The following is a 17,208-nucleotide window of genomic DNA, read 5'->3' on the forward strand; positions in this document are numbered from 1 at the left end:
TTTACAAATGTGACTTTGTTCAAAAACAGTACACAAGAGAGATTTCATTGTCGCAAATTTTAAAGCTTTGCAGTATCTGCTGTAAATCCTAAATGCACTTGAAGAAAAAAAAGCATTTAAAAGCAGCAGTAGTAGCACATCTACCAAAGTGACAACTGATAGACTGACAGCGGAAAGCTCAATCGATATACCAAAGAGAGTAAGGAGAGTAAGGTCATCAGGTAACTATGGACGAAACCAACAGTGACAAAACATTTTGACTTTCCGATCTGCAAAAAAGATAAGAAAACAAGCAACTGAGATAGCATGCTTAGCGTCTGTTAGTTTAATATGTACTGTGCCGGGCAGTTTGGCAACTTAATTAGCTTGTCAAGAAAGCTGATCCTCGCCCCCCCCTCCTTCTTCCATAAAGGGGAGGGGTGTCTTGTTTCCAAGTGAATTAGAAAGAAAGACTTGATGATTTAATTATGATGCACGCCAATTCATCCGTGGAAGTTTGGGTTAAATTTCCAGCAAAGAGCAAGTACCTGGTTTGGTTTACAGAGCATTGACAGTAGCAATTTAACATTTAATTATCATTGAGAAAGAGATCACAAACCAGATACCATGCCCAAGGGGGCAGAGCATCCTTTTGCTTCTGCAAGTGCCACACTATCTTGAAGAAAGGAAATTTGTTTACTTCTGACCACCATGGCATCTCAATTGTCCTGACCTCCTCCAGCACATTAACTGTAAAGTGATTAATGGAGTCTGAATGGGAGCTTTGGTTACACCAAAGGAAAACCGAACACCTTGACAGTATTTTAATTAACAGCCAACACTTCAAATTAGGCTGTAGCTGCTGCAGTAATTACCTGTCCCAATGAGTTTGCTGGAGGAACATTTTCTGTCCCAACATATGTACAACTACAAATGGACCTTGGTCATTCAAATTATGTACTTGCTACCTTGATTCAATTGTGGAACCCAATTCTAGGCCACACATAGAGCTCTTACATGTACTGACTCCTGTATTTGATTCAATATATGAAGAGCCACCCATCAATGAGCCAACTTACAGTGGACCCTCGACTTATGGAATTAATTCGTATTGGAACAGTGGCTGCAGTTCAAAAAGTCTGTAGGTCGAGGCTCCATTGACCTGCAATGCACTGAAAACCGATTATTCCATAAGTGGCCGTTTTTGTTCCGTTTTTTTCCCACTCTGTAGGTCAATTCTCCGGCTGCAAGTCAAACCTAAATTTTGCGGCCAGAGAAGTCTGTAACTCGGAAAGTCTGTAAGTGGAGCCCTCTGTAAGTCAAGGGTCCACTGTACTCTGTTAAAGTTGGCAAGGACAGAGGTGCCCCACATGCTGTAATTGCTGTAACTTTAAGATAAATCTCTTAAACAATAAATGGTTTGGTTGTGTGATTATGGGGTCAATATTTATAAACAAACAACCTAAAAGCTGAAGATAGTTCAGTGTTTATAATCTATGGACTGGCAAACCAAGATGATTGAATTAAATAAAATCATAGAATCATAGAATAGTGAAGTTATAAGGCCATCAAGTTCAATCCCCTGCTCAAGGCAGGAATCCAAATCAAAGGATATCTGACAGGTGGTTGTTTAAATTTATCTTGAATAGGTAAAGGTGAAGGTTCCCCTTGACAATTTGTCCAGTAATGGCTGACTCTAGGGGGTGGTGCTCATTCCCATTTCCAAGCCACAGAGCCAGCATCTGTCCGTAGAGTTTCTGTGGTCACATAGCCAGCGCAACTAGACACCATTACCTCCAGTGTTGGAGCACTCACCACTTCTCAAGGTAATTGATTCCACTGTCTTACCACTCTAACAGTTAGGAAGTTTAATTGTAAAAATAGTTAACAAGGAGCTAAACATCCTGTAAAATAACTATATCATTTCGGTTCCTTTCCTTGTCCCCAGATAACTAATGATCTCACTAATATGTACCTATACTTATAACCCATTCCTGGGGCAACAGATCAGCTGTAGAATAAGTATACTGTACTATACCCTAATCCTTACTATATTTAACCTGTTTTGCCCACCAAATCAGAAAACCTGAAGGATGATAAACATGGGCAGTTTTCTTTTTCCAAGCAGGACTTGGAACAGTCATTTTAATCTGCTGTGAAGATTATGTGCTTTTTCTGCCTATCTTTCCTAATTTATTTCCTGGCCCAAAATATGCCAGTTGCTGCCTTTTTTGATAGCTCATCCTAGGAACACAAAAGCACAAACCTCCCTATTAATGCTCATTATTTGGAACTTTCTATATCCCTCTACAAAGGACAGCATTTATGCAGGACTGGCACAATTGTGTCAAATATTTTATTAACCTTGACTATTAACCATATCTCGAGACATTTGAAGCCCTGAAGGGACCAGCATGGGCCAAGTCCATTTTGCATAACTGCGAGCAGCTACAGTTTGGAAAATTCAAATTCTTCCCTGCAGGGTGTTCTGAGAAGGCAATGTGCCCAGACCTGGTAAGATTGCTATTTTGGGCACATAGAAACAGACTGTGTGATCAGAGGCACATACATACTTGCAGCTTCAGCAAAACCTTCCATATTTCTCCAGAAATGGGTTACATAGGCATACACTGGTGAAACTGTTATCTGGGGGCAGGGAAAGGAACAACAGCAATGATCCCACTTCACCTGACGGGTGGTGAAGAAGGAGCTATCAAATGCTATTTACTCCTACTGTGTACACACTTAGGAAAACTGACAGCTTCTACTGAAGAAAGAGCCAGCTACCCAGTGTGGGGTGTAGAGGACAGAGTGACAGACTTGGAGAGGAGACCTGTGTTCAGATCACGACGTGTTCAGATCATGGAAACTTGCGGGGTTTGGGTGGCATTGGTAAAACCATTCCTTGAATATCTCGTATTAGGGTCACTGACTTTGCAGCACACGACACAATTTAGAACCACCTTATCCAGAACTGTCGATAATCCACAGTTCAGCAATATTTAAGACAGTAGATTTCCTGCTACCGGAAGAATTATGTTGGCTTCGGCTCAGAATTTTCTGTTCCCTAAATGTTATCACTCTTCTGCGAGATTTGTCCAAAGCATAGCTGATGACACAAAGAGACTGTCAGTTCCTCCATCTTACTTTAAGCTGTATTGCTTCTCCCAGTTCCTTCTTGGTTTCAAAATGAAGAGGCCTCGTGGTTCTTAAAAGTCACAGGTTTCTGCAGTATGTGGAACCAAAGACATGCAATTTATGGGCTGCACAAGAAGTGTGCTGGTAGCTCAAAAAGGCTCTTGAAAGCAAAGATGCTTTAAATCATCCACACCTTATTTCAAATGCACCACTACTGCAAGGCAGCTATTGACTTGGCTCCATAATATATTACTCAGTGCTAGCTCTCAATGCTGACGAACTTCAGAATAAAAAAATATGGAGCACTTTCCCACCAATACTGAAATAATCAAGAGAAAACTCATCACATTCTCATCTATAATAAGTTATAAAAACTGAATATTATATACTGTGCAAGGATGTGATGGTCACCAGCTGCAGTCAACATGTAGCAAATCACACACAGAATTGGTTCCAGACTTTTCTATGCCTGCTAGATTTAGTGCTCTGCTCTACACTAATGTGCAGAGTTTCAGAATTTTAATTATGATATTTTCATGTACTGAAACTGCCATCTAGAAAGGAAGAGATTCTGATGGCTTCCAGGAAATTAGCACTTTGATAGTTGTTGCCTTCTGTAATAGGCAAGGCCATTAGCCTCACTGGCTGGCACTTTAAAAGAGGAAATTCAGAAGTGAGCATACGAGCGTTCTTGTACTAGAGAACAGCAGCTTTTTACTAAAGCTCTGCTTATTCAAATCAAACAACCTAGACCAATCTTCCTTCTGTCCAAAATCCCACTGCAGATGTTTGAATGATGACTGCAAAATGATTTATTACCAAATTGAAGTAATCCTCTGGCACAGCCACTGTCACTAGACCAACTTCATATGCAACAGAATGAAGAGATAAAGGTCCTCATTTCAGGGTGCAAATATGGGATCACATTTTAAACAGCTCTTTATTTTTAAAATCTCCAACCAGCAGAAAACAGGCAGGATAGTGGGTGAGACCCTCTCCCATCTCTATTATCTGCTAGTTTCCTATTTGCAAAGGACTTTTCTGTGCGAGTGAAATAGCCCGTAAATTACCAAATATTGTGTATGTGACAATCACTTAAAACCTGATTTTTAGTATTTTTACCACTTTAATCATATTTTTACACTGTTCTAGCATCCTAAAGAATTAAGAGCAGTTTTTAAAAAGAAATAATGTTTCTGGGTGTCTGCAGATTCTGAATTTGAGCCTTCCTGGAATTTTATGGGGCCCTCAGAGGGTGCCATCTTTATATTTTCTCCACCACTTTTTCAGTCTTATTTTTTTCCTGCTTACCAGAAAGGAATCTGGCAAAGAGAAAAAATCAGAATAGAGGCGCACTGTCTTTTGACTAGCAATGCTATGAACCCTCCATCTGGAAACATGTTTACTATATATAGACCAGCTGGCAGGATTGGCTTGAGTCCCTTGGGAAACTTGAAAGGCCAAAGCCACAAGAAGAGCTTTATCGAAATGAAAGTAAGCATACTTCTGCTTGTTCTTACATGGAAGACAGCCAATTAAAGGACAGGTTACAAAAGGCAAATCTACGTATGTGACTGCTCTTCACCTCAACTCAGTCAAATTCAAAGGAGTTCCAAAAGACACTATTTAGTCAGCAATGTTCATTCCTGTGTACAGTGGTAGGACAGAGGCATAGATTAAATCTCCCAATATTATCTCTGGTAACCTCCGTCTTCTGTTGTTTCTTACCAAAACACTTGACTTATTTTTAATCAAGAACAACTTAACTTTTGGCTGAATCTTTAGGAGAATGAGCACACAGTGCATAAAAACAAGTTTAATTTAAGAATCAACCAGTTTCTAATTAAACTGCCATAGGCAGCTGGTTGGATAAGTTTTAATCAGTTCCAGTCACCTATTGATTGGGATACAGAAGCTTAAAAAATTAAAAGTAAAAGTAAAAGATGATTGGGGAATTGCTCCATCTCAGAACAACACTGCAGCCCTCGGTAAATAACTCCTCTTTTAACCATCAGCTAAATGAACACTTCAATACTGCAGTACAAAGTCTTCTGCAAAATTACTTTAACTAACAAGCAGAAATTTATCAGCTTCAGCCAAAATCAATGCTGAAATCAATTTGAACACTGGTTGTGTCTAAAGGGGCTCATTGGCAATTTAGGGAAATTACACCATGTAAATGTCTGTGCTTTAATTGAACAGTTTCATCAACTAGGCTGTGATTGCTGTCCATTCATTTATTTACTTTCACTGCAGCGCCCATTCAGCAGGAGGAACATTTTTGTCAAGGCTGAGAGGACGCACTTCATCTTCATTTTATGCACTTTTGTGCATAACAGATTTTATGAGCCGGGCAGCCAACGGCTGGGGTCAATGGAAACAAGTGAACTACAATCACCGGTCAGTCTTGGTTAGCCTGTAACACCTGTCCAATATGCAGGAATTTAGTGGAGTTATAGCCCAGATATATTTAAAGTAATGGTTAGGTACATGTGAGAAAGTAAAAGCAGGCATGGGAAGATGGAAGATACAATGTCCTGCAGGGGAGGGGAGCAGGTTTCATGTCTCAATGACTGACATACAAAAGCTAGGAGGATTACTCGTGCACTTCATCTGATGAGCCTAGACAGGAATCAACATAAGAACTGTCCTGCTGAATTAGACCGAAAGGTACATCAACACTGTTTTTAGCACAGCCAGGTAAACTCACAAGCAGGACATAGAGCAGGGGTGGCCGATTAATTTCTATAGGGGGGGCACAAGAAATATCTGAACTGTATTCGGGGGCCGAACCAACTTTACTTAAAAATAAAATGAAACAGTGATGTTATGATTGTTTTTATTTTAAACTTGTTAATCTTCACAAATACTAAAGAGGTTTTTTGCGGTATGTTAAAGATAAGCAAATGATCAACTTTAGACAAAAAGCTATAAATGATTTTGATGTTCAAAACTGTCAGCGGGCCGGACAGGAGTGGCTCGCGGGCCGTATGTGGCCCTCGGACCGCACTTTGCCGAGGTCTGCCATAGAGGGAGCACCCCTCTATTCTGTTTTTCCCATTTGTCAAGCATACTACGCCTGATACAGTTACTTCTCTTTTGGTATCATCTCTTGTTTACAGACAAGAGTAAATTTTCTCAGTTTAAGGACTGGAATCCAGGAGCCTTTAACTCCTAAAATACCTGTTTGTATTTTTTACTGTATTTCTAAATCAGAATCACAAATTAGAACACAAGTAGACTCAACTACAGTTTTCTTCAATGTAAAGAGCTCAGGTCACTTACCCAGCTTCAGCTCATTATATCAAAGCCCAAATAGAACCCCTTGCCTCATCTTTTGAAAATCTTATTAAGCAAACCAAAGAAGAAAGCAAAAGGTTAATCTCCAAGATTTATGACTGATTAATCAATGCCACCCAAAAACACTTTGGGTGCAAAATCGGTTTGGGAAAAATATCTCAACTTTTCAATTGATGATGATAACTGGTGATGGAAAAACAGGTTTCTCAAGCTTCTACCTCTTTAAACATTAGTGTGAAGATGTGAAAGTTTGTCTGTATAGAATAAAAATAATTAAGCGGGTGTAAAAAAAACCCCCACCCTTAAAATTAGAGTGCTTTTAAAATCAAGGCTTGAAGAATAGTTTACTAAAGTCATTGCGAAACAATAATCCAGCTCTCCAGCCAAGCAACGTCACTATACAATAACATTCCTGACAGCTGAATATGTTTAAAATGAAAGGAAATGATGGAAAGAATTGACACTGTAATCTACACTACTCTGGTTTTCTAGGACCTTGATGCACCTGATTCTTCCAGGCTTTATAAAATGTTAGTCAAAACAATGGTGCAGTGGCAACCTGCCAGATTCTAAGTTAAAAAACCGCAGAGTCACAATAAGCATAACAAAAATAGAGATTCCTATTTTTTTAAAAAAAAAAATCTTGGTGCACCAAGTCCCTGGACCTTCGGACCCTGCAGAAAGGATTGGTATAGCTGATGAAAGAGTAATAAGTATATAAATAATGGCCAGAAAAGATAGTTAGGGAAGAAACAGCAACATTCAACTTATCAACACAAGACAGAAACACAGTCATCATGGATTTTCTTCTACATATTATACACATACATACATAAACCTTTATTGGCATTTGATTACAGTAAGAAAAATAGACAAAGTAACCAGGGAAGTAAAGAGGGGGAAGGTTAAAACTGAAGTTGGGAGGGATGGGGATTACGGTTTCTCATAAGAATAGTTGACAGAAATTCCGCCACGAGATGGGTAGTGGTTGGAAAGTAATCACTTAGAAGAATTGGGAGGGGGTCAGAGAGGGAGGGAGGGAGGGTTAGGAGAAAAGGGTGTAGCAAGGAAGATCTAAGGGCAGAGTGAGAGGGGCAACGAAGTAAAATATGGGCTACTGTGTCTGATTCGCGGAGACAGAGTGGACAGAATCTGTTTGATCGGGGGGTATTGGAGTATCTGCCAAAGTGATAAGCAGATGGGAAGATGTTTAAACGAGCAAGAAGAAAGGCCCTCCTTTTCCTTGGGTCTGTCAGGTGAAAGAGATAACTGGCTGGGTGGCCCAGTAAGGGGGGGAGCCCAAAGTAAGATGGTGAGCAAGTGGGATTTAGATTAAGTAGGAGGGTCCGGGTTTCTTGTTCTAGTAGTTTAGACTTAATGATAAGGTGGGCTTTAGGAAGGTCAAGGTCGGCCAAGGTTTCAGGGGATAGGTCGAGGGTGGAAAGCTTAGCATCTACTAGTTTGAACCAGTTGGATATGTGAGAATATTCAAGCTGGCTTGGCTGGGTGAGAATTTAGAATGATTTCACATGTATTATTAATATGCTTAATGGCTAAGAAAATTGTTTTAATATATTTTTATTTTTAATAACTTTGTTGTTTTACAATCATATTCTCTACCATTTGTTTTTTCAGTGTGCCTTTTTAGACTGTAAACTCCTGCATTTTTTAGAATGCAACTAAAACCATTATTTTTGGCCTTTTTATTGTACTTCCACCCTGGAAGTGATACCTCGACTTACGAACTTAATCTGTATTGGAATAGCATTCGTAAGTTGAAATGTTCATAAATTGAGGTGCCATTTCCCATTGAAATGCATGGAAATGGGATTAACCCGTTCCAACATTTGAAAAAAACTACCAAAAGTAAAAATAAACAGAGCAAGTCCCTCGCTGGGACTGCAAAACACACACACACACATACACAAACAAACAAATACATCCAAAACAAGACAACACAGCACAGAAACAACCCCCCCAGTTCAAACCCACCCTCCAAAACCCACCCAGAACAAGGTTTTTTTAAAGGAAAAAGGAGCATCTTACCCGTCCGAAGCCTCCCGGGCTTCCACTGCTGCTGTGACCGCCACCGCTGGGAGGCTTGAGCCTGGCCGGGTTTCTTTGGCCACTCACCTCCCAGCTCGCCTTCCACTTGCTCTGTGCCACCCTCCGTGGGCCGATGGCGGGAAATTCAAATGGTGGAGGGCAGTGAGCAGGAGGCGAGCTGGGAGGCGAGCAGCCGAAGAAACCCGCCCAGCTCAAGCCTCCCAGCAGTGCTGGTCACAGCAGCAGCGGAAGCCTCTTGGCTCCGGGCGACCCCCACCGCATCCCTTTCCCTAACTGTTGGGGTGAAAGAGCTATAAAGCAGCAGCCTCTTTGCCACCAACAGTTACAGTAAATTCAAATTTCCCGCCTTTTCCCCTGCCTTTTTGTGTTCATAAGTCGAAGCTCCATTCGCAAGTCGAAGCAAAATTCTGCAAACGGAGCGGTTCGTAAGTTGAAACATTCCTAGGTAGGGACGTTCGTAAGTCAAGGTTCCACTGGATGGAATCCTGACTTAAATATCTGCCTGCAATTCAAGTTTAGATTTCATATATATTTTTAAGCATTTGTGCCTACAGTTTTTCCAGAGCTGTAAGGCTTGTGGATATTCTCAACAACTTTGAACTATATTTGTGCTTATGGAACAAAAAAGTAATGTTTGTTAGTAAACCTTGTAGAATTATACAAGCTGATGTTGTTTGGAATTATTGCAACAATGAATATATTGTGATACCCAGATTAATTTTGATATGATTAGAAATAATAGCCTGATTTCAATCTGGAATAAACCCTTAAGAGGAATAAAGATGAACACAGGCTTCTGACTTTTCCCTCAAGGTCTATAAAGTTCTGGAAGATTCTTAGGGAGATGTTCAGATTTCAGGCTCTGTGACTTGACAAGAGAACATAATCTTAAACTGGTTTATCATTGGAATTTAACCCCTTTTAAAATTAGTTTCATCAACAAAAACTTAGAAGCAAAGTGTTAGAGGACTTGTAGGCAAATATTTAAGTCAGGATTCCATCCAGTGGAACCTCAACTTACAAACGTCCCTACCTAGGAACGTTTTAACGAACCGCTCCGTTCGCAAAATTACATAGGTTCTTAATTACATATTTGATGTACTTGAAGATAGGAGGGCCTGGCGCGCTCTGGTCCATGGGGTCACGAAAAGTCGGACACAACTTAACGACTAAACAAACAAGCAAACAAACATGATGTACTTGCTCATCAATTTCCTACTTCTGAGTAAAGGTCTTTAAGGAGACAGAAAAGATCACTGAACAACCTGTCCATTTCTCTCCTTATGCTCTTTTACAAAAATAATAATAATCATTTAAAGCACAAAACAGCTGATTCTATTTATGTGTCTGATAGCACATCCAGAAATAGCTATCAGCAAAAATCTATCACTAAAAAAATAGAGAGGATGGTTCTGGACAATAGCACTGACAGAAAAATTAGCACAACAAATCAAACACTCAAGAAATTCTCAAGCTTAGAACTTATTCCTTTCTGTATGGTCCCCTTTAACAAGCTTTGATTTATATTTTCCATCTTCCTCCAAGGTGGAAACAATATGCTTCACTAATACATTCCCCTGTATTAAGCTGCTGTTTTGATATAGATTCATTATTCTTTTTTTTAACTCTTAGGTATCTCTGAATTTAGCAACTTACTGTTTACTGCTATATTTTTTAAACTAGCATGATTGTACATTACTTCATTTTGCTATTATGTATTTTACATTGTATTTTGTTTATTTTATTGTGGTGATCCCTTCCAGCATTCCATTTTTAGGAAGTTCAATAACCACACTCCATAGGGATTTCTCCTTTACACCTTGAACACACACTTGTGCAGAAAACATTTCTTGCCCTAAGTCCTAAATGGAAGTTCCATGTTGAGAGGGAAGGACGAGTAATGGGAAGGGACACCATTGCCAAGGGGCCCATGCTTCTGAGATTCCCAGAGACATCTAGTTGATTACTGCTGCAAGCAGAGCTGGGGTCTTCATCCAGACTGGTGGATGTAGTTCTCAAATCTGAAGGAAGTCATAAGGTCAAAGCAATGCAGGACCTTACCAAAGCACAGATTCCGGGATTCACAACAAAAATAGTAGTTATTATTTACCAGTGACACAGTTTCATATTATACCAATGTTTTTGTATAAACACTTAAGGGTCGTTTCCACTGAGCCACAAATGTTAGAAAGTGGGTGCTCTCTTATAAATCATGTTGTTAGTATATTTTATGGGAAATCAAGAAGTTATTTTGCCCCCACCCTCAAAATGTGATACTTAAGACCTTGAGCAACAGAATATTGCACTAAGAATATAATTTTAAAAATGTGTAATGAAGCAAACCCACTTACAGTGCTGTTTGGTCTTTTCAGTGAATTATTTTTCAAAAAAAGCAATTTAAGTAAATACCCTAGATGCTACAGTATACAAATATTTCCCAATATAAACCCAAGAGTTGGTATACTCCGTCATACTTGCTTTCAGAAAACACTTAAGAAGTAAAATAAATTACAATTAGGTATAATAATACAACTAACAGAATTCTGAAAACAATTAAGCCATTGTGCAGATTGCAATGCCAGTTTTGCATTGGTACTGGAGGTGTCAAAACATATGCAGCAGAGGAGGGAAATTTCAATCCTTGGTGGCAAGAACTTTTATGAAACATTCTACTAAATAGTTTGGCTGGTAAAAGGAAGAAAGGAATTTGTATAAAATTTGCACTTTTCCAAATGTCATGCTGTTTGCAAATTTTAAAAATGCATACAAAAAGGCAGAAATACAAATTAAAATGCACTAATTTGGGAAAAGATATGCAATATAATAAGGAATCTAATTTGCAAAATGAATATATTAGTACAAAAAGGTGCATATTGGAAGAAATGTACACAAATTTTAATGCTGGCTTTATAAACATTGCAACAGACGCACAATCAGGACTGAAGAACTTAATGCTGAAAAATGAGAACCTAAAGAGAATCACAAGTAAAAGATTCATCTATCACTAGTCTATGGTGAGGAGTTAGGTAGGAGGCTTTAACTTGCAGTTCACCACAGGGAAACAACAGATGAGAAACTTTCACACAAACTACCAATATTCTAAAGGAAAAAAAACTACCACACACCTCTTGGCTGTATTTTGTCCCAATACAGTGCTGCATTGCAAGACAAATGTAATTCGTTCCATGAGTAGCGTTGTCTTGCGAAATTTTTGACTTGCGAAAAGCAGTTTCCCATAGGAATGTATTGCAATGCATTCCTATGGGAACCTCACAAGATGAAAAAAATTCATTTGTCTTGCGAGGCATCGGTCTTGCGAAAAACATTTGTCTTGCGAAGCACGGCCATAGAAGAAGCCGTCTTGCAAGGCACGATAGCGATTGCAAAAACCATTCATCTTGCGGGTTTTTTATCCCGTGAGGCGTTCGTCTTGTGAGGCACCACTGTATGTTGGACCAACACAAAATCTCAGGAGCACAAAGTTCTAAATGCTCACCAGTGTCTCTTAGCTAAGAAAATGGATAAACAAACTAAACAGGATATTACAAGATATAAAGCATCTTCCCATTAAATGGAAGGAAGGCAGGCAGGCAGGCAGGCAAAAAAAGAAAGAAAGAAAAAAAACTAGATTCAGCAACTTCCCCCTAGAAATATTGCTAAAAAAATATTGATTTTTTAAACCCAGCTCAATTGACTGAAAAGTTGTTTGTATAGCAGTATTGGCCAAGGCAATGCACTGGAACAATTCTGCTGCACAGAGTAATCAAGTGCATTTTTGAAGTATAATTATACTGTCATCAAAATGAAACAAAGATATCCTTCTCTGCAAGCAAAAAACTCATAGAAACACTAAAACCCCTAAATGTACACACATATACTGTCTTCTGAACAACATCCTGACCACCCCCACTCCTCCCTTAAGCCATGGTTAGCATGAAAGTGATCAATATCTCAATCTCCATAAACTATTTCAATAATAGTTAGTTCACCTGGAAACAGAAGCCAAACACTTCTGCTCAGTGAACTGAAACGTACCTTCTTGTTTGCTGGATGTGGGTAATATTTCATTGCCATAATGGATACGACTCAGTGCAAGGTTTTAGAAAGACACAGACACAAACATGCATGCTTTTGTTCTTCAGTTACAAATCAATACGAAGTGCACACATTTCAGAAACAAGCTCAGAGTATGAAAAGCTGGCAGCCAGAAAATACAAAACACAGCAACAAAACTATTTGTAATTAATTTTATTTGATAAAATGATCACCACTTCACCCCAGTGAAGCACATGCAGTTGCATAACTATAACCAGAGCAGAATACAGTACATAAGCCTTTAAGCTTCCATATGTAATAATTTTAATTTAACTTCTGCTGCAAACGAAATCATTTATGATCCCATGAATGATGTAGGTGGAGTATTCCCCAAATATGCAGAAATATCTCAAAATAAACATCCACAGCTAAATTCTGATCTGTAAAAGCTGGCTAACTCCACAAAGGTTTATTGTGGCACCAGCTTTCACAAACAAAGACAATCACTGAACATGTGAGAAGAACCGAGAAAGTTGTCATTCGCATATGGTCAGATAGCCTTGTTGAGACCTACTGAGTTGCACAAGAAGGCTACTACAGTATAACTATTCCCTGCATTATGTATTTTCCCTGCTCTATAACAGCACTGCCCCAATCCCATCAGTTAAAGGTTTAGAATAGGGGCTGGGAACCACACTAGGGTCTAATAATGCAGCCAATGGCATTAATATGCATCAGGTGAGAGAACTTAGCATAACAGTGCTTTTTATTATGTTTTTAAAACTCCCCTGAAAAACAAAATTTACATTGTCTTCTAAGGTAACAAAATGTGAATCTTGCAAACTAAAATCAGTCTTCTCTGGAAGAAATCCTTCTCAGGGCTTCTTTTACAAACTTTAATTCCTAGTGGAATATTTTTGACACACTACGGAATACTATTAAGTGTGAATGTTTGCATTACGAAACATAAACTTTCCCCCTATGCAGGAGATAGTCTTTCCTGTCAAGTAAACAACCACTTTGTATTATAATCCTTAATTCATTAAAATTAATAACAGTTTATGTACATAGCTTCATCTGGCAAATGCCCTGGGAAGCTCATAGCATAAGGTTCCCATTGGGGTATATGTGAGGAGTGATTTATTTTTTAAGTGGGGACAAGCACATTTAAAAGCAGGGGAGAGGCAAGACAGAAGAGCATCAGGGGAGTTGTAAACACAAAAAATGCATTAACTTTCAAGGCCATTTGAAGCTGAAGAGATACCAGGTGAGGATGGTGCAGTGCATATATCTCTTGTTTGCATGAGGTATGATTAACCAAAGGATAATGCTTTGGTTTTAAAAGAAACTTTCCCATGCCCCATATTTCATCTTGTTGCGGTTACTAGAACCTCCCCACTTCTCAAGAATGGCTAGCACAATGATCTCTCAAGGCAAAAACAGAGTAAGGGGGCAAACCATCTAGATACATTCCATTTCAATCTTAACCAAATACAGTGGTGCCCCTCATGACGACGATAATCCATTCCGTTAAAATTGCTGTACAGTGAAATCATCGTCATGTGAAAAAAAAAACCAATGGAATGCATTGAAAACCGGTTAATGATTTCCAATGGGAAAATACCTCATCGTCCAGCGAAGATTGCCCTTAGAGAACCGCTGATCAGCTGTTTAAAATCGCTGTTTTGTGAAGCTTCTGTCCAGAAAACAGCCTTTTGCGAAGGGAAGCCAGCCATTTTGGGAAGGGAAGCCATTTTGCAGAGCTGGAAAAATCATCATTTTGCAAACGAACAGTTCGCAAAGCAAGGACCTAATCAAAAATCCCCCATAGGAAACATCATTTTGCGATTGCAATTGCGATCGCAAAAAAGTCATCCTCAAGTGATTTTGTCATTCAGCGGGGTAAGCGTCTAGCGGGGCATCACTGTAGTTACAGTTGAAACGGCTGAAACATTCAAATCTTCATTCAATCATGGAGCCATTTTGTAGGAGCTATGCCAGGACTGGGCAGCATATTGTAGCAACAGAACTATTGAGGATCAGAGCCAGCTAGGAGCCAAGACGACTGCTTAACTCAGACACTCTGTCAAAGCAAAATTAAATCTAACGAAGGCAAAAAGGAAATAAAGCAAAATAAAATAAATAGCCCATAGCAAATGTATCAGCATAAGAGAAACAACATACCAGGCCACTGCAGCACCATAAGAAAAACATCTGGACACACTATTTTAGCTTCAAACCAGCATAAAAATGAGGCCTGAAGAATTCAGCCTAGGCATGGGCAAAAAGATAGGAAAGGGGGCAAAAAAATGAAGTGGATCATTTAGAGCAGTGATTCTTAACCTTCAGTTACTCAGGTGTTTTTGGACTGCAACTCCCAGAAGCCTTCACCACCAGCTGTGCTGGCTGGGGTTTCTGGGAGTTGCAGTTCAATATCACCTGAGTAACCCAAGGTTAAGAAACACTGAGCAACAGAAGATCTACAGCTGCAAGTGGAAATGATGGAAGATAGAAGACTAACATCCATTTACATGGACGGAGTGAGACTTCAGAAGAAACTGAATGAATGAAATTTCTGTTAAACTGGTTTAATTTAGCTTTACCAGAAGAATCTTAATATGGCAAAGAGAGGTCTCAAAGAACATTAAAACCTAAAGCACCCACAAATTAAAAACTAGAGATATAACTCTATACAGTACAGTACAGTGGACCCTCGACTTACAGACGACTCGACTTACAGACTTTTCGAGTTACAGACTTCTCTGGCTGCAAAATTTAGATTCGACTTGCAGCCAGAGAATCGACTTACAGACCAGAAAAAACCCAAAATGGAATAAAAATAGAATAAAAACCACTGGTTATGGGATTAATCGGTTTTCAGTGCATTGTAGGTCAATGGAGATTCGACTTACAGACTTTTCGACTTGCAGCCACCATTCCAATACGGATTAATTCCTTAAGTAGAGGGTCCACTGTATATTGAATGCTGACTGAGTGTGAAATGTGCCTGCTTCTCTCTAACCTACAACTGTTTGAATAACTAAGGACTGCCAGAGGGATGCTGGGACAAAAAAGTGCATTTAGCAATGTAGGAGGAGCCCCATGTCAAAAGATGTAGGTATGCCAATAAAGGCTCTTACAAAAATATGTGGGTTCAGAACCTCCTGGAGCAGAGGTCATCGACCCCCGGTCTGTGGCCCGGTGCTGGTCCGTGGCCTGAGCCAGACTGAGCTGCGAAGACAGACCTCTTGCCCCCCCGGACACACTCCCCTCCCCACTGATGCTTTGTGCACATGCCAGCGCCAGCGTGAGCCCTCACCCCTTCATGCATGCACCCAAGAGCGCACACGCACCTGCGGGGGTGCCTTTCTCAGAGGCTCAGCTGGTCCACTGTACCTGGAGGGCCCTTGCTGTAGCTTCTTTTTACCTTCTGTGGGACTTTTCCCTACTGCAACAGAACATCTTAGGAGGCAATAGTGAAGTGTCCTGCCAGGTGGTAGTCATAGGAAGGAGGAAGATTTAAAAAACAGAAAATGCTAAAGTAGTGGTGAAAGAACCCAAGGCTAAAGAGGTGACATTATTAATATCCACCCTCTTTAAGGCAGCTACTGGACAGCAGTGGTAGCTGGCAGTGACACTGGCAAAGGAGGCAATGATGGTGACACTCCAACTGACTTTTGTTAGTTCTGCACAGTAGGTGGCAATGGTAAACTCTTACTGGAATTTCCTTACCATGAATAACCCAAGATGAGACAGTCCAAAAAGAAAAAAAGGACTGAAATATCTGACCTAGGATGAGAAAGCTCTCAACCAGCAACTAGTGAGGAACAAAGGAAAATCCGAAGCCAATACAACACATACAACTGAAACATGGAACATAAGAAGTATGAATCATAGTAAACCAGAAACCCTAAAGCAAGAAATGGGAACAACATAGTGTTTGGTGTCAGGGAACTCAAATGGACTGGAATGAGATATTTTCAGTCAGACAACTATGGAATGTTCTACTCTGGAAATGACGTATACAGAAGAAATGGAGTGGCTCTAATACTGAGGCAAGAAATGGCAGAGGCAGTTAGGGACTATAATGCAAGGTCTGACTGAATAGTATCAGACTCTGTGGATAACCTATTAACATAACCATCATTCAAGTCTATGCTTCATCAACCAATGCTGAAGATGATGAAATCGAAACCTTTTACACAAATGTTCAAGAGGAAATTAATCACACACCAGAACAAGACATGCTTATCATCATAGGTGACTGGAACACAAAACTAGGGAACAAAGCAGAACCAAATGTTGTTGGAAAATTTAGCCTAGAGCACTGGTTCTTAACCTTGGGTTACTCAGGAGTTTTGGACTGCAGCTCCCAGAAGCCTTCACCACCTGCTGTGCTGACTGGAGTTTCTGGGAGTTGCAGTTCAAAAGCATCTGAGTAACAAAGGTTAAGAACCACTGGCCTAGAGGACAGGAATTAAGTAGAATGACTGGAGATGGGGGCATTCGTACTCAAACATCCACTCACAATTCCGCTGCTGCTGCCAGCTCCACAATCCTTCCTATCACTCCAGAGCTCATGATCGGAAAGCCACTCCTGGCAGGAGGCGGGACAACAAGCCTCCCTGCCAGGTTGAAGAGTGGCTCCCCGACTGCAACCTGGTGGCAGCAACGGAATTGTGAGTGGAT

General features: G+C 40.0%; 1 protein-coding gene across 2 annotated transcripts in view; it reads right to left on the reverse strand.

Moving 5' to 3' along the window:
• MAP2K5 (mitogen-activated protein kinase kinase 5) overlaps positions 1–17,208 on the reverse strand; it is a 204,179-nt gene that overhangs the window by 136,318 nt on the left and 50,653 nt on the right. The window lies entirely within an intron of this gene.

Source organism: Pogona vitticeps, chromosome 12, assembly GCF_051106095.1.
Source record: "Pogona vitticeps strain Pit_001003342236 chromosome 12, PviZW2.1, whole genome shotgun sequence".
In the NCBI taxonomy this organism is placed as follows: Eukaryota; Metazoa; Chordata; class Lepidosauria; order Squamata; family Agamidae; genus Pogona; species Pogona vitticeps.